The sequence below is a fragment of the Panulirus ornatus genome, chromosome 16 (assembly GCF_036320965.1).
Source record: "Panulirus ornatus isolate Po-2019 chromosome 16, ASM3632096v1, whole genome shotgun sequence".
Classification (NCBI taxonomy): Eukaryota; Metazoa; Arthropoda; class Malacostraca; order Decapoda; family Palinuridae; genus Panulirus; species Panulirus ornatus.
The window spans coordinates 31,313,993-31,341,455 of record NC_092239.1 but is presented as its reverse complement, the minus strand read 5'-3'; the positions used below and the strand labels follow the sequence as shown (position 1 = coordinate 31,341,455).

At 44.4% G+C, this 27,463-nt stretch overlaps 2 protein-coding genes across 7 annotated transcripts in view; one reads left to right on the top strand and one right to left on the bottom strand.

The window, feature by feature from the left end:
- LOC139754214 (uncharacterized) overlaps positions 1-27,463 on the top strand; it is a 436,361-nt gene that overhangs the window by 255,577 nt on the left and 153,321 nt on the right. The window contains exon 2 of the mRNA XM_071671468.1: positions 18,790-18,827. The gene's annotated coding sequence lies outside the window, so the exon portion shown is untranslated. The remainder of the gene's footprint in view (positions 1-18,789; positions 18,828-27,463) is intronic.
- The window catches only part of LOC139754211 (cell adhesion molecule Dscam2-like), a 543,290-nt gene that overhangs the window by 511,684 nt on the left and 4,143 nt on the right, over positions 1-27,463 (bottom strand). The window lies entirely within an intron of this gene.

The window sequence follows — 27,463 nt, the reverse complement described above, 5'->3', positions numbered from 1 at the left end:
GTAGTTCTTTGTCTTTTCGAGAATGCACTCAACACTTCTGTACAGTACATCTCCATCTTGGTCTTAAGTGTATGTTTATGGCGTTACGTTACGTGTGTACGGCTTGAGTGTGTCCGTTCGTGCATCCTATACAGTCAACAGATTCAGTTGCCCCTATAAGTCGCAGAGTTGACCCATCATCGTACATGTCCATACACACCACAGTGACTGCTCGGGTACCATCCGCTATCCCAGATGCAGTCAGCGAGAGTCGGCATCTCCCGTACTCCCAGCACGATCGTCCGTGTGACTTCGATCATTCACAAGGACACGCAGGACCCCGCGATAGACGGGTGGCCAACCCCGCTGTGGGATGTGAGGGTTTTCGAGGTCCTCTCTTAAATCTGAAGGTTAAATCCTACCTTCCTGGAACTGACCTGTTGCAGATAGACCTTGTGCTCTGAGGAACTATGCTCGTGCCTGACCTTGGTCAGGTTAAGGTCGCCATACGTGTCCAAGCCACGAAGATCGAGTAAATAGTAAAGTTGTAAAAAGAGGAAGAGTAAACATCAAGCGCCCTTTTTGTCTTGTGTGTGTGTGTGTGTGTGTGTGTGTGTGTGTGTGTGTGTGTGTGTGGTTTGCACTTTTTATCACCAGACGACAGTAAACAAGTAAAGCAAGGTAGAAGGATAACAGGCACAGAGGGAGGGAGTACTTTCCGCGTGTCATCAGTATTGGTCGTGCACGAGCAGGAGGGACGGCATGCAACCCACCCACCTGCCTGCCTGCCTCCCTGCTTGCCACTCTCCTGGCCTCGCGCACAGTGACACCATCCTCGCCCTCCTCCCGGCATCTCTGAGTCCCGCTAAAACTTTGATGGTGCGTGTAGGACATGACCCGCTGTCTCCCGGACACGTTTGATGGAGGCTGCGGGTTGACCGCAAACCTCATACACACACACACACACACACACACACACACACACACACACACACACACACACACACACAAAAGCTTTCGACCAGCTGAGCCATCATCGTTGGGATGCAGCGAAGCCTCATTCCACGTCTGGCAGACCACCTCAGTGAGCGTCGTCATCCTGTACGTTCCCGAGGATCCGTGTCCACCTTGCGGTCCCTCACCTGCAGCGTCCCACAGAAGACGATGATGATGATGACCCTTGTGCGTACGTACGTACGAGGGTCATCATCGTCATCAGTATGGATGATAATGCTCTGAGAGATGCTCTTGGTCAATAGAAGCATGTGTGCAAACCTACGATAGGTGTCAACCCTGACACCAGCATTATTATTATTATTATTATTATTATTATTATTATTATTATTATTATCATTATTATTATTATTATGATTATTATCATCATTATTATTATTAGTTCCCGAGCTTAGAATCAATAATCCAAATTTCCAACATCATATTCCCTAGACACTCGGTAAAACCGTATTTGAATTCCATAAGAAAAAAAATCATAAAATCTTGGGTTTAAATTCCCTCCCAACTGAGGTGGGTAGAATTGTATATTACCTTACAACGAGCGTGGGCCGACTTAACATGTCCCACTCTCAGGGCAACGGTAAGGCTTCTCCCCAGCGTGAACCCAACACACTCCACTCCCTTAACCCTCCCGCTCCCTCATGAATACTTGACCACGACATGGCAACACTGGCCACCGCCGGTCACATGGGAGAATGGGGTAGAGTGGTAAGGGTAGATTATGGGTAGGGCAGGTCAGGATGGGTGACCCGATATGGAATGTGAGCAGGGACAAATGGGTGATGATAGTGAAGGCACCAGGAGAAAGTTTGGTAGACATATTTCCTGGATCAAGGCAGGTACCCAGTTTATCGACCAACCCAGGAGGGGGGGATGAACAGCTGGGTAGATTGTGCGCCGACTGCCTCGCCCAGGATTCGAACCTGTGCGGGCCCGACCCTTGGGGAGTTCTTGCATGCTTGAACGTGACCCGATACACCGCGGAGGCTCGTCCAGCATCATCCTATAAGTCTGTTTTATTGGCGTTTCTGTGATATTTTCTGCCAGTGCTGTAGCATGAATGGCCTCAGACGTGAGGTGTAAGTGTTCTTCCCAGGTTCAGTGTTCTTCCAATACACTACTATTTCTTCTTCTTCTTGTGTGTACGTGCAGCAGCTGTGTTATGCCTCCTACATGTGTGTGGGTGAGCATCGTGGTCAACATGTAACTCTGCTTGACCTCGTCTCTGTCAGGGCTCTCACACTGCCTCCCTGGCGCTTCACGTAGCATCCTGCCTTAGCCACATTTCTGGTAGCATGGTCACCCCATGTTTAACTCCTTGTTCACGACGGTACGATCGTTAAACCATAAAAATATGAGTCAAGCACGACGGTACAAACCTTGGGCCAGGTCAGAGGCCATCATGACCTGTGGTCGGGGTCAAGGGTCGCAACGTTGAATTAAAGGGTCGTTGCGTCGTGCTCAGAGGGTCAGTCTGGGAACGTGTGACAACCGTCCGTGTTCACGTACGTTCATAAGTAAATGTTATCTAAACCTTCACAATCCAGTGAGGGTATTGTTGACACGTGTCCGAGGGGGAAATTCTGCTTCAGACAACCACGTCCCGCCATATGTGTGTCTGTCTGTCTCCCTGAACCACGCATTGTAGACTGCATAGATGATGACGCGTATAGCTGGATGATGGATGAATGAGGAAACAAGAAAAGTCAGTAAATGAAGTAGATATTAGAACTAGGAAATCAGGGGAAAAGTGAAGACGAATAAGTGGATAGATGTATAGTGTGCTGGAGGTGGACACCTGTGTATATAGAGCAGGTGGAGGGTAATGTGTGGACCAGGTGGAGGATGAAGTTGGCGGAGACAGGGACGTAAGATGAATAATGATGGAGTGGTTTGTATTACGCCAGGCCATACTGTGTAGGGTGCCTGCCGCTTCTCAGTAATATTAGACTTTGTACACACACACACACACGCACACACACACACACACACACACACACACGCACACACACACACACACACACACACACACACACACACACAGATTTGTGTAAAGACTATTATTATTATTGTTATTATTATTATTATTATTATTATTGTTATTATTATTATTATTATCATTATTATTACTATCATTATTATTATTGTCATCATATCGTCATCATGTCTCCCTCTTCCATGGACAGCAATACCACCAAGAATCTCATAAACAGAAAACAAGTGACAGATATGTTCGTATATATGACAACATCAGTGTATACGAGAGTCCAGTTCGGTGTTATATGAGACCTGTATAATACTGGACGTCTCTCTGCCTGGCGTCAGGTCATCGCTTGTTGCCAGACGCTTCCGTTATCATCATTCATCAGGTCTTCATCAAGATGGGGGGGGGGGGGGGTGCATTCTCCCCGACACTAGTGTAACAAGGCAATACGTAAGACACGCTGTTCTCGGCCGATGATGTGTCATCGTCACCAAGGAATTAATACGTAAATACTTGACCGTCGGTAAGGTCTGTGCCTTCATATCCTGCTCAGTGTCCCCTCAGCTCTAGGAACTCTGGAAGATCTTTAGTATCACTTTCTGTGCTTGTAAGATCACCAGGATGTCAACACTGCCCACGGTCAGACACTGGGTATTAAGCAGTTAGTGTTGACACGAAATACAGGAGAGGTACTGGATTGATTACGTCTGACCTTCAAAATAGTTGAGATGGCGTTTTTCTTGTTATTTGAGATAATCTTAGAAACCTTTTGAGAAAATTGATAAATTTGATAATAGATAATCCGTACACATGGTGTACCAACGGACCCAGTTGTGCCAATTTACTTTAATTTACTCTGGATAAAAGATGGAGGGTCTAACATGGGAACGATCGCTCTGACCAGTGTAGACAGATCCGTATGACGGAAGATGTAAATAGCTTCTCAAAGTTAACAAAAGCCCCCATCATTGTCAAACAATAGCGTCTCGAAACTCTTAAAAAAGATACCAGAATTAGATTACCTAGAAACATCGACTTAAGGCTGTTAACAAAAGCGCGTCCAGCATACTAACAATAGCACCTCATAACTCTAACAATAGCGTTCTGGAGCACACGTAATGGTTCCTGCTGGAGTACAACACAAGCGTTTCATAATCGCAAAATCAGAGTTTTAGGTGAACACAAGAGCCAAGAGAGGAGTACGACCAGAATGATTTTAAGAATGATGAGGGATAAAGTTACAGTAACTTAAGATTTATAAAGAATAAAGTTGCAATAATTTAAGAACCGTAAAGGATAAAATTAATGTAACTTCAGAATAGTGAAGGATTAAGCTACAGTAACTTAAGATTTGTAACGAATAAAGTTACAGTAACTTAAGATTTATATAGTCACAGTAACTTAAGAATTGTAAAGGATAAAGTTACAGTACCTTAAGGTGTTTAAAGGATAAAGTTAAAGAACAAGATTTTAAAGGATAAAGGTAGAATGATAAGTGTTACGAATGATATAGTAAGATTACACGATAAAGTGGACACAGTAGCAACAGGTGGTCATAAGAACTGCAGAGAAAACATCATGTGAAGCTTAAGAATCAACAATGCTAGGATAGCAAAATCAATATCCAACATCCACAAAGAATCAACAGATATATGAAGATATATATTAGATATATGAAACATATGTGATGTATAGTATTTCCAAGTGCTCTATTTTTATAAGCAAGAGGAAGATTTCAAAGTTAAGCAACGAACAACAAAATCTAGCGTAGTAGAGGAACGACCAGGTTTCTCATTTGCATAAATCCGAGGCCAGTGTTTCCGGTATTAAGCAATCTCGTATGCGCGCTTTTTTTCATATCTGTTTTTCTTTCTTGTAAAATTTGAGGTAAGTGAGTTCTTGGGTTTTCTCGTATCATATTTAATCTGTCGTATGATATGATTTTATCAGGTTTCTTAGGCGATGTATTTGGGCTGCGCTACAGTCAGTAGAAGGGAAACGATGGACTTGTTTGGACAGTGAGTTCGTGGTAAACAGACGGCAGAGGCTTGTGTGGCTACATCGCCTTAATTAAAAGTCTACCACAACTTGCACACTTCTACATGTATCCCTTCACGATGCCATAAACTCTGCTTATCGAGATAACGTAGAAAGTAAGATCCACAAGAAGAAAAAAAGAAAAAAAAACGTATTTAGGAGTGTGTAATTATCATAAGTAATTTGTTTGTGTGTGGAAGGACCATAAAAGGCGTAACCGACTGCTGGAAAGGAGGGAAAAAGGCTCGGCATTTTTTTGCAGGTCCAGAAGCAGTCAGCCAACCGGGAAACTAACGGTTCACGTAGGCCGTTTTCTATGAACGGGGTTCTACAGCTTCTAGGGCCAGGTAACCCCCCCCCCCCCCCCCCCGTGTTTTTAAAGGGGGTAATTGTGTTGAGGTAGAGCAGGGGAGGGGGGGGGAGGGGAGGGAGATACTGTCAACCCCGTTATTATAAAAGGTTATTCGGTGCGACCGTTCATAGCCACAAAATAGTACAACGACGCACCGTTTTCTACAAAGGGTTACGGCCATCTCTTCCACACACGAGTATATATCGCAAAGAAGCTGTCGTGTTGCTTCTCTGTTCAGTCAGGCTGTTAGAGGCCGGGACGTGTATAGGCCTAAGTGGCCTCTAGATCCCCGGTGATCTGGCAAACTGTGTACGTAACTTGTCAGACACTTTTCCAGCCTCTCCACCGTACACTCCACCACCGGGCAGTGGCTGGTGCCAGTGGACTCAGAAATTCTTGTTATGGGTTACTTAAAAGTTTTCTGTTGTATTCGTTGTATGTTTATTTTCTTTTATTTTCATGTGATATTATCCTAAAGATTTTTCCACGCCTGTTGTGCCAAAAAGGAAAGATTTCCGACTCTGTTAGGAACCAAGCCTTTCAGGATTTCCTCAGTACACATTGTGATTCTTCTCTTGTATCTGCACTCTAGCTAGTGCAGCCTTATTGCTTCAGTCGTTGTCCGTAGCTTTGATTCTAAAGTGAGACTCTGGACTAACACAGATAGATGCACTTTTTTCAGTCTTTCAGTTTCCCTCTTTTGAAGAATGATATTCGTGAGTACAGAACTGTGCTCTAAGTGGGTGTTTGAAAGTGTCTTGAAGAGTCTCATAACTGGTTTATGCCATTCTCATGTTGAAGGTTCGTCATATCTAACCTGCCATCTGTCTGTGCAGAAGGAACTGTTTCTTATCATGTTCACTGAAGGTTTGGTCATCAGATATCATGATTCCAAGGTGCTGTACGATGTGTCCAGTGCATGACGGTACTTGTTTTTGTCCTGTCTTGTGATATATATATATATATATATATATATATATATATATATATATATATATATATATATATATATATATATATATATATATATATACACACACACACACACACACACACACACACACACACACACAGTCATAGAGAAAGAGAAGGAGATTCATCAACTGAATTCATTTCATGAATCTCACATAAATCATGATATTGTTTACGAGTTCCATGTCATGTTTAGGGGCACAATAGTCCTTACATTGCAGATTGCAAGTTGAATTCACATGCAGATTGCAGAATGAATCCCAGTAGCTGCTCCTGAGAAAACAGAAATTTTGTTAAAGATATTTTAAGGTCAAAGATTTTTCAATACGTTGGACGCGAGGCTTTCAGTGTTGAGCCAGGCAACATCTCGGTTTTAGTTTTTGTTTTGTAGAATTTGGTAAAGATATGTTGGTGAGTGAATGGCAGATACTGAGGGAATATTTCCTGAAATCTGAAGACATACTTTTAACAAGCTTCATGCGGAAACTATATTCAAAAAATGATATATCAATAACCAGTACGAAAATAGTGAGAGAAATTGATGGCTTATTCAAGAGTCAGTTATTGAAAGACGTGATTTACAGGAATACAGTAAGACTAAACTGGTTTTTCATCGACTCTTCTTTCATGGAAAAATCTTGGTTAAGTTCCGTAATATTTGAACAAGACATATGAAGGTTAACCTTGCAACCACATCATCAGCAGTGCTTTTCAAACGTTCGACAGACAAGATAAAACTGCTTCATTTGAAAAAGGTGAGACAGAAGCACCTTAGTGAAGCTTCGTTTCACTAGTTCAGCGAGGCGTGAAGCCTTTGTGGGGCAAGGGAAAGGGAGACCAGCAGGTTAGCAACCAATATTAACACTTCCATAAACAAAGGTGACGAAAGGAACATAATAATATTGCCTTCACTGTACGAAAACGTCTTCAAAAAGTAATGAATTTTAAGAGATTAAAAACGTTGAAATTCACCCAGAACTAACTCAGACTAGTTGATATAACGCTGTCAAGATTTGACTAGGTAAACATAAGTGTGTCGGTATGATGACACACGAGAGACCGCGTGTCTAAACGTGGCTTTGTAATTACTGAGAGCGCGTGTGTAAGCAAAAAAAACTACACACTTCGCGGAGACATATGAAGCGCATGTCCAGACCTGACTTAAAGTAAATCTCACAAGCGAGAGACTAACCCTGGCACAATACATCAAGCAGGAGAGGGCGCGTGTCCAAACTTAACTCTGTACATAAACCAAGAGAGCGCGTGTCCAAATCTAGAGCCCCGTCAACAAACTTAAAGGAGCGCGTGTTGCGATCTGACTTCCTGACGAACATGTGTTTATATATATATATATATATATATATATATATATATATATATATATATATATATATATATATATGTGTGTGTGTGTGTGTGTGTGTGTGTGTAAGTGTGTGTGTTTATATATCATACGACGAAGATAATGACGCTTCTCCCCGGAACTTGAAGTAGACGGTGGTCCTCCAGCAGCCTGATAATGAGGACTGAGAATGGGGGATGAAGAGGATGGAGGGCAGTGGAGGGGTGAGGTAAGTGGAGGGGAGGATACGTAGGATAACGGTAAGGAGGGAGGGAGAGAGGGAGAGATGGGTGAAAAGGAGGTGAGAAGGTGGACTGATGGTAGGGAAGATGAGCAGAATGGTTGTTAAAAGCCAAAGTTGGGAAGGAATACAAATGAATGTAGAAAACGGCAGACCGTTAGGTAGTGTCGAGGTTGTTTGCGACAGTACGAGAGATCAGAAAAGTTAGAGGTTAGTGTGGAGTGTGTGGAACAGCAAGTACTTAAGTAAGAAGAAATACTTCACGTAAGGAGAAATACTTGTAAACTTGAGAAATAGATGTTATTTGTAGACTGGAAAAGAGGGATTCAACCCATGTTTAAATGTATTTATGGTGATGCTTTTAGGTACTGTTGTTAAGTCATTCCATGTACTAATTATACGTTAAAGAAAAAATATATTGTATGGCTCCATGCGAGTTTGTTTTTACTGCTGTGTGTCACTTCAGACTGCCCTGCTCCTTAGTTGAAGATTGTCAAAACCTTTGATGATTCCATTTTCGTGTGTTAATCCAACTCAAACTTTTTTCAACCAAGATGAGGTGTTCTGCAATGCTCACATAGGATTTGTTTGCCAGACCATTGATAAGCGGCTGTGCGTTTTCCATCTGTGTTTCTTTTTGAGGTGGGACGACCAGAGCTGAACACAATACTTGATGTGGAACATTACCAGTCAACTATGAAGAGTGAGCATTACTCTCTCGGACTTGATTTTCACCGCCCACCAATATTCGCCATTTTCACAACTTCTTCGCTCTGTTTGCTTGGCTGTAGGCCAGTGGAGGTCATTATAACTAAGGTTTTTACCTCATTTGCCTTATGTAACGCATCGGAGTTCATATCTCAGTCTGCCTTCTCGTTTTAGCTGTCAAGGTGAACGGAAGACGTACTATCGGGTCATTGGAAGCGACTAACAACAGGGTTGTTTACTGACCAATCAAGGGAAGGGTCGATAATCTTGTTTCGAAGCCTCAGAGACGAGGAGTTCAACACAGAGTCGGACAAGGGACGCCATTGAAAACCATCCTGGTTCCCTTCTGTATTCCTGTCACACCAGGTATTCCTCCTCCCCACCGCCACCCGTGTTCCTCCTTCCTAAACCTTCCCCTCGCTAGTCGTCCCTCGTTCCCTGTGATACGTGTTCCCAGCCTCTCCCTCCTTCCCCCGTAACGACCACTGATGACAAGGGCTCGATCTCTGTCTGGACTCGTTCGTTATGCTGGAGGACGGACGAGCCTAGTGTGCCTGAAGTTTTCTTTCATATGTCAGAGAACACACACACACACACACACCAGGGTCGTTGCTCCCCACACACACGCCCCAGGTCGTCACTCCCCGCTTCTCGCACCACCTGGCTAACGACCCGCACCACCATATTTCTCAGATGTCGCCAGCCGTATAAATCCGGAGGAACGTATTTCTTTTATGCTTAATTTGGTACATAAATTCCAACAAGAGCCATTCCCGTGCTTTTTCCGAAACAATAATTCTCTCTCTCTCTCTCTCTCTCTCTCTCTCTCTCTCTCTCTCTCTCTCTCTCTCTCTCTCTCTCTCTCTCTCTCTCAAAAACAGAGCCCGCGGACATATCGTCACGACGAGACCGTCTGTAGTTGAGGCCGGGGTTTGACTCCCTCCCACCACACTCCACCTGCAGTTGGTACCATCACACGCTTCCACCCTCGCCACACTTGGTTCAGTTTCGTGACCACTTCACCCACTGTGTATGACGACTTTAACAACACACCTACGTTATAACGGCACATCGGGTCAGTATAAATCATCTTTTCAGACTTTCATTTCGTGCAGTGAAAGTCAACCTGGAAATTATCACATCGTCAGAACATCAGATAAACGAAGTATCTTGGACACGCTCGTGCTGCGGCCTTCGCCTCGTATCTCCCTCTCACATATGTACCAAAATATCCCACCTGAAATAACTTCACAGTCGTTCCTAACGTGGAAAATTTCCCCAGTGGAGCACCGTAGCCTTCGCCGCCACTGCCGGGGCTTGGGTTAACCCAAACACTGTCCTATTTTTACCCTTGTTGACCCCAAGGGTCGCAGAGAATCTCAGAATGACCTTTGAGGTTCATACTAACAAGTTTTATTCTTTACGTCTCTTTTTTTCATCTTCTTCTTGTGTATATGAAAGGCTGCGACCAAGCTTTGCGTGCCTTTGTTCACGATTCGTCCTTCTTCCACGACCCGTTGTAAAGGTTAGGTTGGTCGTAACGCTGGAGCCAGAGTTGCTCCTGCATGCTGATGGCGGTGGTCGCTTGTTTTCGTATTTCTCACATTTATCTGCGGGAGAATATTGCCAACGCCTTTCCCAAGTGAGTGTGTGATAAGCCCACTCCCTCTCTGGCCAACCTGCTGAACCAGACACTCTGTTATGTGTATTGGGAAGATGTAGAGTCTGGTTTTGATTCAGCTGTACTGATGTGCAGTTAAGTGGAAATGACTGTTTAACATGACTGTTTAACATGACTGCTGCATCAGTACATCACTATCCTGTCACTCTGACCCCGTGCCACCGTCAGCATGATCATTATTACCATGACTGACGGACCATCAGGTAAGATTGATGGGATATTGTGCTCAGACACAAGAATGCTAATTACTGCCATGATGTATGCACACCCAGTGGTCGTCACTTTGAATCATTTACTTGTGTAAATGACTACAATTCAGTACTCGTATCTACTGATCGAACAGGATGACCGACGAGTAAGTACTCGCTGGTCGTGAGTCCATTGCCGATAAAACTTCAGTATTTATCTTCATCAATACCTTCAAGACCGTTACTGGGGACGTGGTGTACTACCTGAGCGCCGTGAGACCCCCATAAAGGGATCCCAGGGTTCCGACTACAACGAAAGTGTCGTCTTCGTGAGGGGATGAGGCATATCTTTGAGGCTCAGGTAGATGGCGTAGGAGAGGGCTAGATGGTATGTACCTGTGAGGGTACATACTTGGTTAGGTTGTGGCATAACCCGTATATATGGACAGAAGAGCAACATTTGTGACAAGTCGTATAGGTTGGCAGAGGCTCCCATGAATTCAGCACACATGGCAGGGTTTAGGCAAATTTTCAGCGTGAAATATGAAGAAACAACACCTCAGTAACCATCATCATTTGATTTACATTTTTTGTGAGAAAATCGCCTAACGTAAGAGCCATCAGACATTTCATAGACGAAACTCTACATACTTTATTCACTCTATGTCATTTCGGGCAATAATTAATGTCGATAATGGCTTCCTTCCGCACTAAAGCATGAACATTACGCAGTGCGCGCCTCTGGAAAATTATTCGGTCATATCCGGCAAAGCGAACGTTCGGAGGAAGTCATTACTTGACAGCTAAAAACAATTTTGGATTGTCTCGATATTCACTGATCACTTTTACTACATTATTGTCAAATTCTTTCATACTTTTTATAGATGAATTTAGAATTTGAAAATACGCCTTTAAGAAAGGTCTCAGAAAATCATAAGTTTCAAACTGGGAAATTGTTATAAATAATAACACAAGAAAGGCCATTCTGACTGTATTGTTGTTCAGGTCAATGTTTATGTCAGCAGCTTCTTGAACGCGACGGTACGACCCTTAAGCACGAAGGTACGACCACTAAACACAGCAAGATGGTCTTTAAGAACGTTATTACGACACTAAGCACGGCGGCCTTTCACCTGAACCTTCACCTTAAGCACCACTTGGAGGACCACGCCACCATACCCACGTTTCGTGCCGCCAAGGTTCAGGTGTCGTATCGTAAACAGAGGCTCACACGCACACGTCTTGATGTGTGTCTGAGTAAGACAGCATCATGCTGGTACTTCTCCCCTGATTCCTAGTCATTATTCACAATAAGATTAAAAAATCTTTGCAATAAGTACATAAGAATAATTACAGATGTGTAAAGTAAACGCATAGGACGTTAATAATAGCATGTTGTGTAGTCATTCCCTAAAATCAGTTCACAGTCATCACTGCTGAAGAAGAGTGTAGTTACTGGCTACTTAATGGGATAATCACCAATTCACAGATTTTCCTGTAATTGAACAGTTTGTGACTGCTTAACTGGAACTAGTGGGATATTGTGTCTGATCCATAAAGCTCAGCTGACGTGAGCTAGGCAAGCTGCGCCCGCCAGGACGGGTCTCCGGCGGAAGGTGTCTGTCTGCGACGTCTCCCATTATTGATGCCTCATGTCGCGGGTGTGCCTGTGGCCGGCCCGGCACGTGTTGCTCTCCATTATATACCTATGCGTCCACTACACTTTCCTCCCCCTCTGCCCTGTGTTCTTCGGGAGTAGAGAGCCCAAGGCCGCCAGGAGACCTGCTCCAAGGTCTTACCCGGGCGCTGCCGTCTGAAATATACATCCCAGTGACGTGTTGGCCGGGGATCAGGTGGCCGAGGAGAGGGAGAGGGAATTCCTCCCCTGGGGAAGTAGGAGCAGTTCTGGCGGCGACTATATCGGCTGGCGTGACCCTCTTCCTGTGAGACAGGTCGGGAAGACTGTCGACCAAAACCACGGTATTAGAATGAAGCATCTGATACGACAGATCCCATTACCTTTATGCCCGGTGTGGCTGAGGGAAACTAACACAAGAGCAGTCATCTCCACAGGGGCCTCAGAGACGCTGTTACCTTTAACGTAGCAGCCTCCAAGATCCAATAGATCTCTGATGAGGCTGACTTTCTCTTCAGAACTTCTGTTGGTAATACAGCGTTCACCGTCGTGATTAGACGCCATTGAAAGAGACAGTCAGATTCTCGTTACACACAGTCAACATCATGTTGATATATCGGAAGGTAAAACATGAATGATTGAGATGTGTGAGAGAGTTCTTGTTGGGAGGAATGACCCCGTGACAGCTGTGTGTGTTCTGAATGTGACTTCACCTCTACACTACAGATGTGTGTATAACATCACGTCTACACTACAGATGTGTGTATAACATCACGTCTACACTACAGATGTGTGTATAACATCACGTCTACACTACAGATGTGTGTATAACATCACGTCTACACTACAGGTGTGTGTATAACATCACGTCTACACTACAGGTGTGTGTATAACATCACGTCTACACTACAGATGTGTGTATAACATCACGTCTACACTACAGATGTGTGTATAACATCACGTCTACACTACAGATGTGTGTATAACATCACGTCTACACTACAGGTGTGTGTATAACATCACGTCTACACTACAGGTGTGGGTATAACATCACGTCTACACTACAGGTGTGGGTATAACATCACGTCTACACTACAGGTGTGGGTATAACATCACGTCTACACTACAGATGTGTGTATAACATCACGTCTACACTACAGGTGTGTGTATAACATCACGTCTAGACTACAGATGTGTGTATAACATCACGTCTACACTACAGGTGTGTGTATAACATCACGTCTACACTACAGGTGTGTGTATAACATCACGTCTACACTACAGGTGTGTGTATAACATCACGTCTACACTACAGGTGTGTGTATAACATCACGTCTACACTACAGGTGTGTGTATAACATCACGTCTACACTACAGGTGTGTGTATAACATCACGTCTACACTACAGATGTGGGTATAACATCACGTCTACACTACAGGTGTGGGTATAACATCACGTCTACACTACAGGTGTGGGTATAACATCACGTCTACACTACAGGTGTGGGTATAACATCACGTCTACACTACAGATGTGGGTATAACATCACGTCTACACTACAGATGTGTGTATAACATCACGTCTACACTACAGGTGTGTGTATAACATCACGTCTACACTACAGGTGTGGGTATAACATCACGTCTACACTACAGATGTGTGTATAACATCACGTCTACACTACAGATGTGTGTATAACATCACGTCTACACTACAGGTGTGGGTATAACATCACGTCTACACTACAGGTGTGGGTATAACATCACGTCTACACTACAGGTGTGAGTATAACATCACGTCTACACTACAGATGTGTGTATAACATCACGTCTACACTACAGGTGTGGGTATAACATCACGTCTACACTACAGGTGTGGGTATAACATCACGTCTACACTACAGGTGTGGGTATAACATCACGTCTACACTACAGATGTGGGTATAACATTCTTAAATACAGGTAATGAGAACGAGGGCTCTCAACGCCAGCAGCCCACATCATAGTGGTTTCAGAAGTCTCAGACGACCCTTGAGCACGATGGTACAAGCCTTAAACTCGACGGTACGACCCTTGAGCACGACTGTACTACCCTTAAGCACGAGGGCATAAACTTTGTTTTTCATGGCCAGACCATTATACCCAGGGGTCGAACTTCGTACTCAAGGATCATAACGATTTGCGCAAATCATGTCGTCTTGCTCAAGACTCGTACCGTCATGTTCTGACCCGTCTGGCTCAGAGGGTTCGTGTCTGACATCTTACGGCAGGAATTTCTCTGACAGTCTCATTGACCTGTTGGTGTGCATGACGTGGACTGTCGTTGAAAACACTCTACCATGAATGGATGCCACGTGTGTTATGTTGTGTCTGTCTCGGTAAAATGTTCTTTTTCCATTCATGTTTTCCTCACGTGTTCAGTGGTTTGCTGTGAAGAATTAAACACATGTGTTTTCTTTTCACAGTATCCTCGACTCATCTTCCAAAATACAAAATTGGAGTAATTACTCTCATGTTTCTTGATACGAAAGTTGCGTCGACGGACACGACCTTACACGACAGAGTCTGGCACGATACTAGAGGAGGAAGCTCATACTAGCTAGTGGAGGACGCCCTTTGTGAGAATATTCACGACAAATATCATGAAATATCCAAAGGTATAAATGCTTGAATTTTAAGGAAAATATATGTATCTCACAGACTGGGAATAAGGTGTTAGGTGGGCACTATATGTGGAGAGATATGTACGTGGGTGAAATGACTGAGGTTTTCTCCCGTACCTCAGGGATTGGATAGGTCAGTGGCAGACTTTGGGAAATTGGTTGTATTTGCTGATGTTCACGTAAGGTAGAAGGAAAACGCCAGATAAACGACGAGCAGATCTTCCAGACAGAACTTGAGGTAAAATGTTCCCTTGTGATGAACATCCCGAGTTCTCATGTGAGAACAGTGAACACCCACACAACAGTTCACCTACCTCCAGTAACGCACCCACAGTCACGATGCCCATCAGTGACCCAGTCGACCCAGGTCGTCTTTCTCCTTACACCATCTGGTCCCACCTTCACGTGTCTGGCGAGGTGGGACACAGCAGCCACGTGCTGGAAATGAATCATCTCAGTCTTGTTGGCAAGAGTTGTAGATGTTTTATTATCATAATATGGTCAGTTGTGATCGAGTACAGGACACTCGAGAACGAGATAAGACTAGTGGTTGCTCGTGTTCGACACGTTCCCTCCACACGTGTGAGTGCATCGTGGACCAAGACTATCCCGCATGTGATCTGGATGTTACAAGTAGGTTGGTGTGTTCTCAAGATGGAGGACCTTGCTGCTTTGTAACGCTGGGACGTTAAGCGGGAACCATCGCTCCCTTAAGCCTCACTCGTCAAGGCTCTGGCTACCAGTTGAAACCATAAATCTGTCCTGGTCCGCCTTGCACACGCCTACAACATCTTTCTTCTCCTCCTCCCCCACTGCATCCTACCCACCTCCCTCTCCTGCACCCCGGCATCTGCCACTCCTCTCTGGAGCAACACAAGTGGCAAATGTTGACACGATCGTGAGAGGCGGCCTCACGTGCTGGTCATGTTCTGGGGCGCACCTCCTGCGATGCACACCACGGTGTGTTCGTGGGTCGTCTCATCTCGTCGTTGTGGGGACTCATTGATAGATTTTATAAGGTTTTGGAAAGTTTTGCGGGGTGTAGATGTGGAGCTGTGGTTTCGGTATATATATATATATGTATATATATATATATATATATATATATATATATATATATATATATATATATATATATATATATATATATATATATATATCCGGAAAAGTTATGTTACGTAAAATATCGTCAATATGACTAAAGGTAAAAGAGCTATTGATTAACTCAGGTCAAATAGATTTTTATCTATTTCTTCCGGCCATTGTCACCCCTCAGCCTGCACTGCTGGAGGGTACAAGCTACGCACCAGGACTGGGACCCGAGATAACAGCAAGGCCTAACTGGGCATAATTGAAACCACAACTTTTCTTCCGCCTACGTCCATAAAAACTTTTTTTTTTTCCACTCTTCGTTCAACTTGTTATCAGTGCAGTTAGCTGCTGCCTCGCTTGTTGGCCATCACCCTCCCCCCCGCTCCAGGCTCTGTACACACCACGCCATGTACGCATCACATGTACACCAACAGAGTTTCTGTGTGTGTGTGTGTGTGCGCATCCGTTCGTTCATGTGTTTTATTATGCGGTGTCAATACCATTGTTTGAGTTTTCCATCTTTTTCATGTGTATTTTTCCAAGTGTACGAACGTGTCTCGTGCCAGAGTTCTTGTGGCTGTTAGTGTAGTGTTTGTATCTATCATTGTGTTTATAAATGTTTGAAACCTGCAGTTCTTTACGTCATAACAGTCGAATGGGTTTCTTTTACGATTGTCAGAGAAATAAAAACTGTTCGTGTACTGTACCTAATAGTGTACTTGGTATGGGAGAAAAGAGACTGGCTCTTACAGGTGAAAAGTTGAGGATTTTATTTTTTGTTATGGTATGATCGTATTGTGGCTCGAGATGAACCACGACTAACGAACACTCATGTGGCGACAAGAGACCATGTATCCCAGCAATACTTTCTGTCATTTACAATGATATCATATGTCAGGTATACACGTGCAACACATGATTTATCATCTTATATACTTGTGTCAAACTGCACATCTTGTCGTTAAGTAATTACGACGTGGAATATGGATATAGAACACATATATCGTGAGGTATAAATCCATTAGACCATATATATCAAATACATAATCATGTATAAGTATTATACAAGATGATATATACCATTAGATAGATGTACGTGTCCCAGACAAGATACCAGGTCAAAGAAAATGTACAGCTTTGTGGTATCGGATTATAATCCACAGGAAAGAAAAAGAACAGAAGAGTCCTCACGGTTCACAGCATACCACTACCCTCACACTGCTGGAAGAGGTGGTGTTGCAGTGTGTGTGTTGCGATCATATCAAGACTGCAGATAACAGAGCCTGACTTGTGGTATCATCATGAATGGGAAGACAGAATGAAACGGTAGGTTATCGTCCGTCGCTTGTATTAGGGTCAGGTCGTGTAGTGCCGTCTGTAACAACTGGCTCTCTCTCTCTCTCTCTCTCTCTCTCTCTCTCTCTCTCTCTCTCTCTCTCTCTCTCTCTCTCTCTCTCTCTCTCTCTCTCTCTCTCTCTTTTCCTTATTCTATGCCATGCTAAACCGCTCGACCATCCGGAGCGTCAGTCCCCTGAGTGACGGAAGGTTCAATATAAGTCTAAGCCATCATCGGCCGGACAGGCTGTCAGAGGCGAGCCGGCACAGCAGGGCAGGCAGACACGTCTTGAGGCAGCTCCAGCCGTAGTGGCGAGTGTTGCACTTCAGCTGGTACCGAGGGAGGAGCAAACCCCGGGGGCCAGGAGGAAACCAGGGTCACTCGTGTTGGCCGGGAGTTTCAAAGCAGCACATCAGCGAAACACCCACACACACACACACACACACACACACTGTACTACAGTAAACATCCTAGCTCAAGCTTCTCCTGAACTTGGTTATTTTCGTGCCGTCCATTCCAGCATCTGTAACAACAGCAATCTCGCCTAATGGACACGACGTCAGTCTGATCACTTAGTCCAGTGTCTTGATCACATTAATCCATGTGAAGCTTCTGGCTGATTAGTGTGGCGCGGGTGCGCCGTAATGTGTGATCTTAATGGACCCTCAAGACCGCCTCTCAGCTGGTCTGAAATATACGAGGCTCAGCGTCATCCCTTGCAGGACGCCGCCACTCCCGGGTTCGTCTTGTTTACTGGTATTCACTTGGTGAACGTCAGGATCAACATCGTCGTACGTGGCACGATTCATGTGTAGCCGCTGTATGTGTGTGTGGGTGTCTATGTATGTTTGGTGTGCGTGTGTGTGTGTGTGTGTGTCTGTGTATGTTTGTCTGTCTGTGTGAGCGAACGCTTGTTTTATTATTAATTTAATGATTCATTTTCTGCATGTAGTATGTGTGTGTTGGTGTGAGTGTGTGTGTTTGTCCTTACAACGGCTTATGTGACTGGTGTTTGTGATGTTATATGTGTTAAACGAGTTTTACAATCGTTTTGTACCGTCTCTTAATATAGCTTCACCTTGTGCGCGCACACACACACACACACACACACACACACACACACACACACACACACACAGCCTGCTAGTCGCAGACTAACACGCAAAAGCCTAAAATCTTTACTTTATTCGTATTTCGACTTCATTTAAGATATTGGATCAACCTGACGCAGGTCAGTCAGGGAGAAATTCTCAGAATAGATACCTCTAACACCATTTTTCTCCTGTGAGTTTTCCTGCCCTGGACTATTTCTGGGTTTATATATATATATATATATATATATATATATATATATATATATATATATATATATATATATATATATATATATATATATATGTGTGTGTGTGTATGTGTGTGTGTGTGTGTGTTCATATATGTTCGAGCTGAGTAAACCATACAAAATGTTCTATATCTAGTCTTTTTGCTGTTAGTATTTTTTTTTTTTTTTTGTCGATTATTACTTTCTGGAATGATTATCATTGTGTCTTGTTCTCTTTCGTAGGATGACGGCGACGATAGCTGAACCTCACCTTGGTTGAGGTAAGTTAGTGTGCTCTTCTGTGCATTGTTTATCTCATCTTTGCCTCTCCACTTTCACTGGAAAGTCGTCGTTTACTCCATTGTTCCGAGATAGTATACACGTTAAGGATTACACTTTCCAAGTTACGTTGAAATATTCTTCAGTTTTGTCTCTAAACTCTGTTGTCGACCTGTCACATTATAGATCATTTCTTCCACTTCCTTGAAACAAATACCATTACTGCTCTGAAATCGGTAAGTCTGCATTCATGGAAGACCCAATTTTGCTTTTGAACATGTTTTATTCCTGTGATATTTTCCTTTGTCTGGTAATCTTGTCTCAGTATCTCCAGATCTGTAAGTACTATAGTTCTCACACATGACATACGGTACGAGAGCAACTGGTTCTCGTCTTTCTCCATGGTCTCTTTGGCTGTTTGTACAACTCCAGTACCCCTTGTATGACATAGTAGTGAAAGAAACGTAGGAGAGAATAGGTAGGCATTTCTTTTTCTCATCACTATTTCAGTTTATTTTTCTCCTTAAATTACTTCATGACACATACCTCAGCACAAGAGTGCACCTGAGTACTTATCGTGTTTCATTTCCCTGTGGTTAAGAAAGGAACCTAAGCTCATATGTAGGATCGGAATGCAACCTGACTGCTGGAAGGAGAGTATCCACAGGTTCCTTCTCTGGGATCCTGATTTGTCCAGTAAATCCTCTTAATTTTTCCTCGCCGTTTCGTGCAAAATGCTCCTTTACCTTGTTCCACGATTGTCGAAGAAATGAAAGTGATCCTTCAACTCGTGTATTCCATTTGAAACAGGTTCATTTTACCTTGAACCTCTTCATTTTTTCTTTAGTTTCTCAGTTTTGTCACAGTATATAGAAATATTTGAAGGACTTTCTTGATTGTTTACATATTCTGCCGTTTGTTAATGTTTTTGTTTAGTTTCCTTTGACCGACCGTGTTTACCCATGTTGAAAAGTAATCAGTAAAAATCTAGTGTCACAAGTAGCGTCGAAAGGACCCAGTGGTGTGTCTTGCTGTCTGCATTGCTTGTCTTCCTCGCTATGTGAGGCTCGTCGTCAGGATGATGAAGTATAACAAGAACTCAAGAACTCGTTTTCTGTTGCATAGGAAAACATCGATTTTCGATTGATTGTTGTGAACCGCACCGGCACTTTGTGTTCGTAGTGACGTAATTCATCTTGATATAAAGTTCCTAATCTGGATACCCTTCCCCCCCCCCCCCCATGTGTTACGAGGTCTTGTGCTGTAATGTAACTTCAGGTGTCACTGGTGTGTCGTTAACTGCTTCAGCAGATTGTCATGCGTCCTCATATGCTTATTCGTTTAATGTTTGACGAGTGTATGGCATCCTCAACTTCTTCATCACCTGGTCACCCCCCCGATACATGACATCTATATTTTTGTCACTCACCGTTATAAACAAGCAGTGAGGGTGTGGACAGGAGCCGTATATGAGACCCACACAATCGTATTCGAAGTTTGTTTCATTTTTGGTTCAGTTCACCCTTTGATAGCGCCTGCTGCGATCTGTTTTCCAATCAGTTTCCATTCTGCCCCCACTGGGAAGTGAACGAGAGAACAATGACACAAGTTCTGTGGCCGCTTGTTCACGGGCCTCTCGTTGTGGCAACATATGGCGAGTGTGTGTGTGGGAGGCGCTACGAGCACGTTCATGTAATTTTGTGTCTCAAAAAAACTTACGACACTGAAATGAGGTTTGAATGGTTAGGTTAGGTTAGTTTAGGTTAGGTTAAATGGTTAGGATAGGCTGGGTTAGGTTAGGTTAGTTTAGGTTAAATGGTTAGGTTAGGTTAGGTTAGGTTAGGTAGGTCAAATGGTTAGTTTTGTCTGGTTTGATATTTGGACTTTACCCTTACTGACTGCCGGGGTTATTTAGGCCGACAGTGTCATTTTGTAACCACCAGTCTGTTGAACACTTTCTGAAGGTGTTGAGATAATTTTGATGCCACACACACACACAAGCACACACACACACACACACACACACACACACACACACACACACACACACACACACTAGAAAGGGAGACTTATATGTTGAAACAAGATTTTAAGGAATACGGGGTTTCAAAAGTCATGGTAATGGAACAGATGAATTTTTGCTGCGTAATATTTAACGTTCCCAGGCACAATGGAGGAACGGGATGAATACAATTTACAGAATAGAAGAATGATGGAAACATTCCATAGTGTTTGTGGTTATTCGAAAGGAACAGGGAGGAAATTGATCATATTGTGATTATACTTTTTAGAAAACTAATTTGTGTTGATGGGAAGAGAATTATTGGATTAGAAAATTTTCGAAACTTTCAGTCGTGTTGCTTGTATTGTAAAGCGAACCAGAGCGAGGCATCAAACGAGTGTTGCTTGTATTGTAAAGCGAACCAGAGCGAGGCATCAGACGAGTGTTGCTTGTATTGTAAAGCGAACCAGAGCGAGGCATCAGACGAGTGTTGCTTGTATTGTAAAGCGAACCAGAGCGAGGCATCAGACAAGTGTTGCTTGTATTGTAGAGGGAACCAGAGCGAGGCATCAGACGAGTGTTGCTTGTATTGTAGAGGGAACCAGAGCGAGGCATCAGACGAGTGTTGCTTGTATTGTAGAGGGAACCAGAGCGAGGCATCAGACGAGTGTTGCTTGTATTGTAGAGGGAACCAGAGCGAGGCATCAGACGAGTGTTGCTTGTATTGTAGAGGGAACCAGAGCGAGGCATCAGACGAGTGTTGCTTGTATTGTAGAGGGAACCAGAGCGAGGCATCAGACGAGTGTTGCTTGTATTGTAGAGGAACCAGAGCGAGGCATCAGACGAGTGTTGCTTGTATTGTAGAGGGAACCAGAGCGAGGCATCAGACGAGTGTTGCTTGTATTGTAAAGCGAACCAGAGCGAGGCATCAGACGAGTGTTGCTTGTATTGTAGAGGGAACCAGAGCGAGGCATCAGACGAGTGTTGCTTGTATTGTAGAGGGAACCAGAGCGAGGCATCAGACGAGTGTTGCTTGTATTGTAGAGGGAACCAGAGCGAGGCATCAGACGAGTGTTGCTTGTATTGTAGAGCGAACCAGAGCGAGGCATCAGACGAGTGTTGCTTGTATTGTAGAGGGAACCAGAGCGAGGCATCAGACGAGTGTTGCTTGTATTGTAGAGGGAACCAGAGCGAGGCATCAGACGAGTGTTGCTTGTATTGTAGAGGGAACCAGAGCGAGGCATCAGACGAGTGTTGCTTGTATTGTAGAGGGAACCAGAGCGAGGCATCAGACGAGTGTTGCTTGTATTGTAGAGGAACCAGAGCGAGGCATCAGACGAGTGTTGCTTGTATTGTAGAGGGAACCAGAGCGAGGCATCAGACGAGTGTTGCTTGTATTGTAGAGGGAACCAGAGCGAGGCATCAGACGAGTGTTGCTTGTATTGTAGAGGGAACCAGAGCGAGGCATCAGACGAGTGTTGCTTGTATTGTAGAGGGAACCAGAGCGAGGCATCAGACGAGTGTTGCTTGTATTGTAGAGGGAACCAGAGCGAGGCATCAGACGAGTGTTGCTTGTATTGTAGAGGGAACCAGAGCGAGGCATCAGACGAGTGTTGCTTGTATTGTAGAGGGAACCAGAGCGAGGCATCAGACGAGTGTTGCTTGTATTGTAGAGGGAACCAGAGCGAGGCATCAGACGAGTGTTGCTTGTATTGTAGAGGGAACCAGAGCGAGGCATCAGACGAGTGTTGCTTGTATTGTAGAGGGAACCAGAGCGAGGCATCAGACGAGTGTTGCTTGTATTGTAGAGGGAACCAGAGCGAGGCATCAGACGAGTGTTGCTTGTATTGTAGAGGGAACCAGAGCGAGGCATCAGACGAGTGTTGCTTGTATTGTAGAGGGAACCAGAGCGAGGCATCAGACGAGTGTTGCTTGTATTGTAGAGGGAACCAGAGCGAGGCATCAGACGAGTGTTGCTTGTATTGTAGAGGGAACCAGAGCGAGGCATCAGACGAGTGTTGCTTGTATTGTAGAGGGAACCAGAGCGAGGCATCAGACGAGTGTTGCTTGTATTGTAGAGGGAACCAGAGCGAGGCATCAGACGAGTGTTGCTTGTATTGTAGAGGGAACCAGAGCGAGGCATCAGACGAGTGTTGCTTGTATTGTAGAGGGAACCAGAGCGAGGCATCAGACGAGTGTTGCTTGTATTGTAGAGGGAACCAGAGCGAGGCATCAGACGAGTGTTGCTTGTATTGTAGAGGGAACCAGAGCGAGGCATCAGACGAGTGTTGCTTGTATTGTAGAGGGAACCAGAGCGAGGCATCAGACGAGTGTTGCTTGTATTGTAGAGGGAACCAGAGCGAGGCATCAGACGAGTGTTGCTTGTATTGTAGAGGGAACCAGAGCGAGGCATCAGACGAGTGTTGCTTGTATTGTAGAGGGAACCAGAGCGAGGCATCAGACGAGTGTTGCTTGTATTGTAGAGGGAACCAGAGCGAGGCATCAGACGAGTGTTGCTTGTATTGTAGAGGGAACCAGAGCGAGGCATCAGACGAGTGTTGCTTGTATTGTAGAGGGAACCAGAGCGAGGCATCAGACGAGTGTTGCTTGTATTGTAGAGGGAACCAGAGCGAGGCATCAGACGAGTGTTGCTTGTATTGTAGAGGGAACCAGAGCGAGGCATCAGACGAGTGTTGCTTGTATTGTAGAGGGAACCAGAGCGAGGCATCAGACGAGTGTTGCTTGTATTGTAGAGGGAACCAGAGCGAGGCATCAGACGAGTGTTGCTTGTATTGTAGAGGGAACCAGAGCGAGGCATCAGACGAGTGTTGCTTGTATTGTAGAGGGAACCAGAGCGAGGCATCAGACGAGTGTTGCTTGTATTGTAGAGGGAACCAGAGCGAGGCATCAGACGAGTGTTGCTTGTATTGTAGAGGGAACCAGAGCGAGGCATCAGACGAGTGTTGCTTGTATTGTAGAGGGAACCAGAGCGAGGCATCAGACGAGTGTTGCTTGTATTGTAGAGGGAACCAGAGCGAGGCATCAGACGAGTGTTGCTTGTATTGTAGAGGGAACCAGAGCGAGGCATCAGACGAGTGTTGCTTGTATTGTAGAGGGAACCAGAGCGAGGCATCAGACGAGTGTTGCTTGTATTGTAGAGGGAACCAGAGCGAGGCATCAGACGAGTGTTGCTTGTATTGTAGAGGGAACCAGAGCGAGGCATCAGACGAGTGTTGCTTGTATTGTAGAGGGAACCAGAGCGAGGCATCAGACGAGTGTTGCTTGTATTGTAAAGCGAACCAGAGCGAGGCATCAGACGAGTGTTGCTTGTATTGTAGAGGGAACCAGAGCGAGGCATCAGACGAGTGTTGCTTGTATTGTAGAGGGAACCAGAGCGAGGCAGGGAATCATTCATCTGTGCTGGATTTGTTGTTTACACAGACAACATTGATGGTTGAGAATATTGCATACGAACTAACGTTGGCTGAGAGCAGTCATGTGCAGGTTGGGTTGAGATTATGTACCTAAAGAGACTGTTGGTACAGTTGATGGCCTAAGAGACATTTGCTCGTCAGTTTTTTGTGGGAGATTAAAATGCGAAGAGTTAATGGTCACAAGACCAGGTTGTGATACCCGCCGTCGTACGTGGCTTCCGGTATCAACTGACACAGTTTTGGAGAGAACTCATGCATGAACCACCCCACCAGACGTGGCTCAGACTGACCCAGTGCTTGCAGAGGAATGAGGATTGTTCTTCAAAGGACAACGACTCATCTCAGTCACAGTAGCCACCGTAGGCAATGGTCAGCATCACCAGGCACAGGTTTGAAAAGGCACCAACCGATGATCATCCGAGCCAAGTATGGGTCAGAGTGGTGCTGTGGTTTCAGAGGTGAAACTTGAAATGTGAAGTGGTAGCGGATGGACGGTCATTGTCTTCGACAACAGCGGCCATGTCTGAACGATGACTGGTTTCGATAAAAAGAGATTTCTATCTTCAGGATGGCCTGGAGAAGCTCCCGAACGTAAGGTGAAAAAATAAAGGAAGCAATAAGAAGGGATGTAAGACATTTACTTGTATAGTAATGGAGTAACTGTCTGTTTGTGTAGGAAATTTAAACTTTTTCAAAACAAAGCTCACCTAGTATATGTGGTTTAGGGTCGAATGATCATTAATTACGTTACCACTGGATAATAGACTGATGTAAAGAGGTTGATTCATGTGAGTAATATCAATACGTCAGTGAATATTAGAAGCTTAAGTTCCTTGGCTTGTATCAGTGTGTTATCAATACGTATTCAAGTTTTTGCTGTTGTGGGCACATTACATGACTATGAACACTGCGAGTCACCATGACTAAGGTAGACACTTCCTTCTGAGAAATCAGTTAACTGAGTACATTGTCAATATTGGATTCAGTGTCAATACTGAATCCACTGTCAATATTCTATTCGGCAGTGTATGTCTTAATACGGTATTGGCTTACTATTCATAGACCGTGCTGGGGGTACATTGTTCTTGTTGTTAACCCATAACATCAGTCACCATTCTTAAGTCCACAATACTCGCTTACTCGTCAAACCCACAATGTTCTTACCATTAATAGACCCACAGTATTCACTTACCGTTAAGTCTACAATATTTACTTATCAGACCACAATATGTATTCATGATTACGTTTTTTATACAGTTTTACCATCTATCCACGACATTCACATACACTGAACCACCACTTTCCCGAACCTTTAAAGCACTACATTATACCTATCAAATTTACTACTAAACCTACACCATTTATATTTATCATTAAACTCAAGACATTCACGAAACCTCTCCTCATTCTGGAACCCCACAGTGTCCTCGTCTGCAGTGCAATAAACAATGGCCGTTACTACAAATAGCCCAATAATCTATAGAGGCAAATTGACAACATCCACCTGCACTACTGACAACAATAGACGACATTGTATTACCCTTGACAACCGTATGTCCTGTTGACTCTGACACCAATACGGTCACTGCTCAGGTTGACAGTCACTGCACAGGTCCCTGGTAACTGTACAAGTCCATGGTCACTGCAGAGTCATCCCACAGTTCTACCGTCATAGCGCATGTTCATGGTTGCTGCACACGCGCTTGAGCGCTGCTTAGTTGCACAGTCACTGCATTGGTTTTTAATGACTGCGCAGATTCATAGTCACTGCACAAGCCCACGGTAACTGCACATGTCCCTGGTCACTGCACAGATTTACAGTTATGCACAGTCCCACGGACATTGCACAGATTCACAGTTATTGCACAGGCCCACGGTAACTGCATAGGTCTTTGGTCACTGCACAGGTTTACAGTCACTGCACAGATTCGCAGTCACTGCACAGGCCCACGGCCGCCACCTACGGTCACTGCACTCATCCGTGGAGACAAATCCTCTCACACTCGCAGTGCCCCCTGTCTTTCCAACTCTCTCTCTCTCTCTCTCTCTCTCTCTCTCTCTCTCTCTCTCTCTCTCTCTCTCTCTCTCTCTCTCTCTCTCTCTCTCTCGGACGCACTTTTCTTCATGCCTTCCACATCTTTTTTCATACCCTCGCTCATATCGCCTAAGAACTTCTTCTTCTTCTGTCAGAGCTCTCCATTATAACGCCGTCATCTCCCATGCGATTCATGGTTAGTCATTCTTTCCAACCCAGACTCAGAAAAGCCCACCATCAAGAAATCCCTCTCAGCTGCCTGCTGCAATTAGCCATCTTACTGTTGAAAACTCCTCTCCTCCCACGCTAGGTTACATGGGTTGCCACACCTTCACGTTTCAAAATGGATCTTGTGGTATCTGCTGTCTGGACGCTCCTTGTTTTGCCCATTCTTCAATTTCCTCGTAAGGGCTGAAGGTTCTGGGGCTCTCTCTTTCTCTTTCTTTCAAGCAGCGAGGGAGGTTTTTCCATACTGCAGGAAGAAACTTCTGGCTATGGAAGTGACAGCACCCAGTCACTCAACCGGGTGTTATCAGCCATTGCAGCTTGATCCAGTACCTGTCGAAGTACTCTGTCATTGCTCTTTGGTTTCGGAAGATGTTACATGTTTAGTCTCAGAGGAAGCTGCCGGTCGAGAGCAACACTGAGGCCGAAGAATATGGCAGGAGTGTACTGGATGGGAGCTACCTCTCCATACTGCAGCCTCTCCTTCTGGTGGTAGTGATGGTACAGGGGATTGAGGCTGCCGAGTGTGTCGCTGAGGAACTGTGGTCACATACTGCAGGTTCATTGTAATGTAGATATAGAGGAATACTTATCACTATGACAGAAACATGGCTTATATACATGACTGCATATGAAGCAAATTTTCAGTATTATGAAACTTTCCAAGCAGACAGGTGTAAGTTTAGATAAGGTGATGTTTGCCATCTTTGTAGATAGCAAGTTTGAGGGAAAGCAAGGGCTGCTGTTGGGTTAAGGACCTAAGCAAGTGTTGCTGCAGAGTTAAGGACCTAAGCAAGTGTTGCTGTTGGGTTAGAGACCCAGGCACGTAATTTGAAGAGGGAAATGTGTTTGAGGATATCTAGAGAGAACAAGGTGACTTCCTTTTACTTCTAGTTAAGCATATTGGAAACTCTGTTCAAATATTTAGGATGTAAGTGAGGA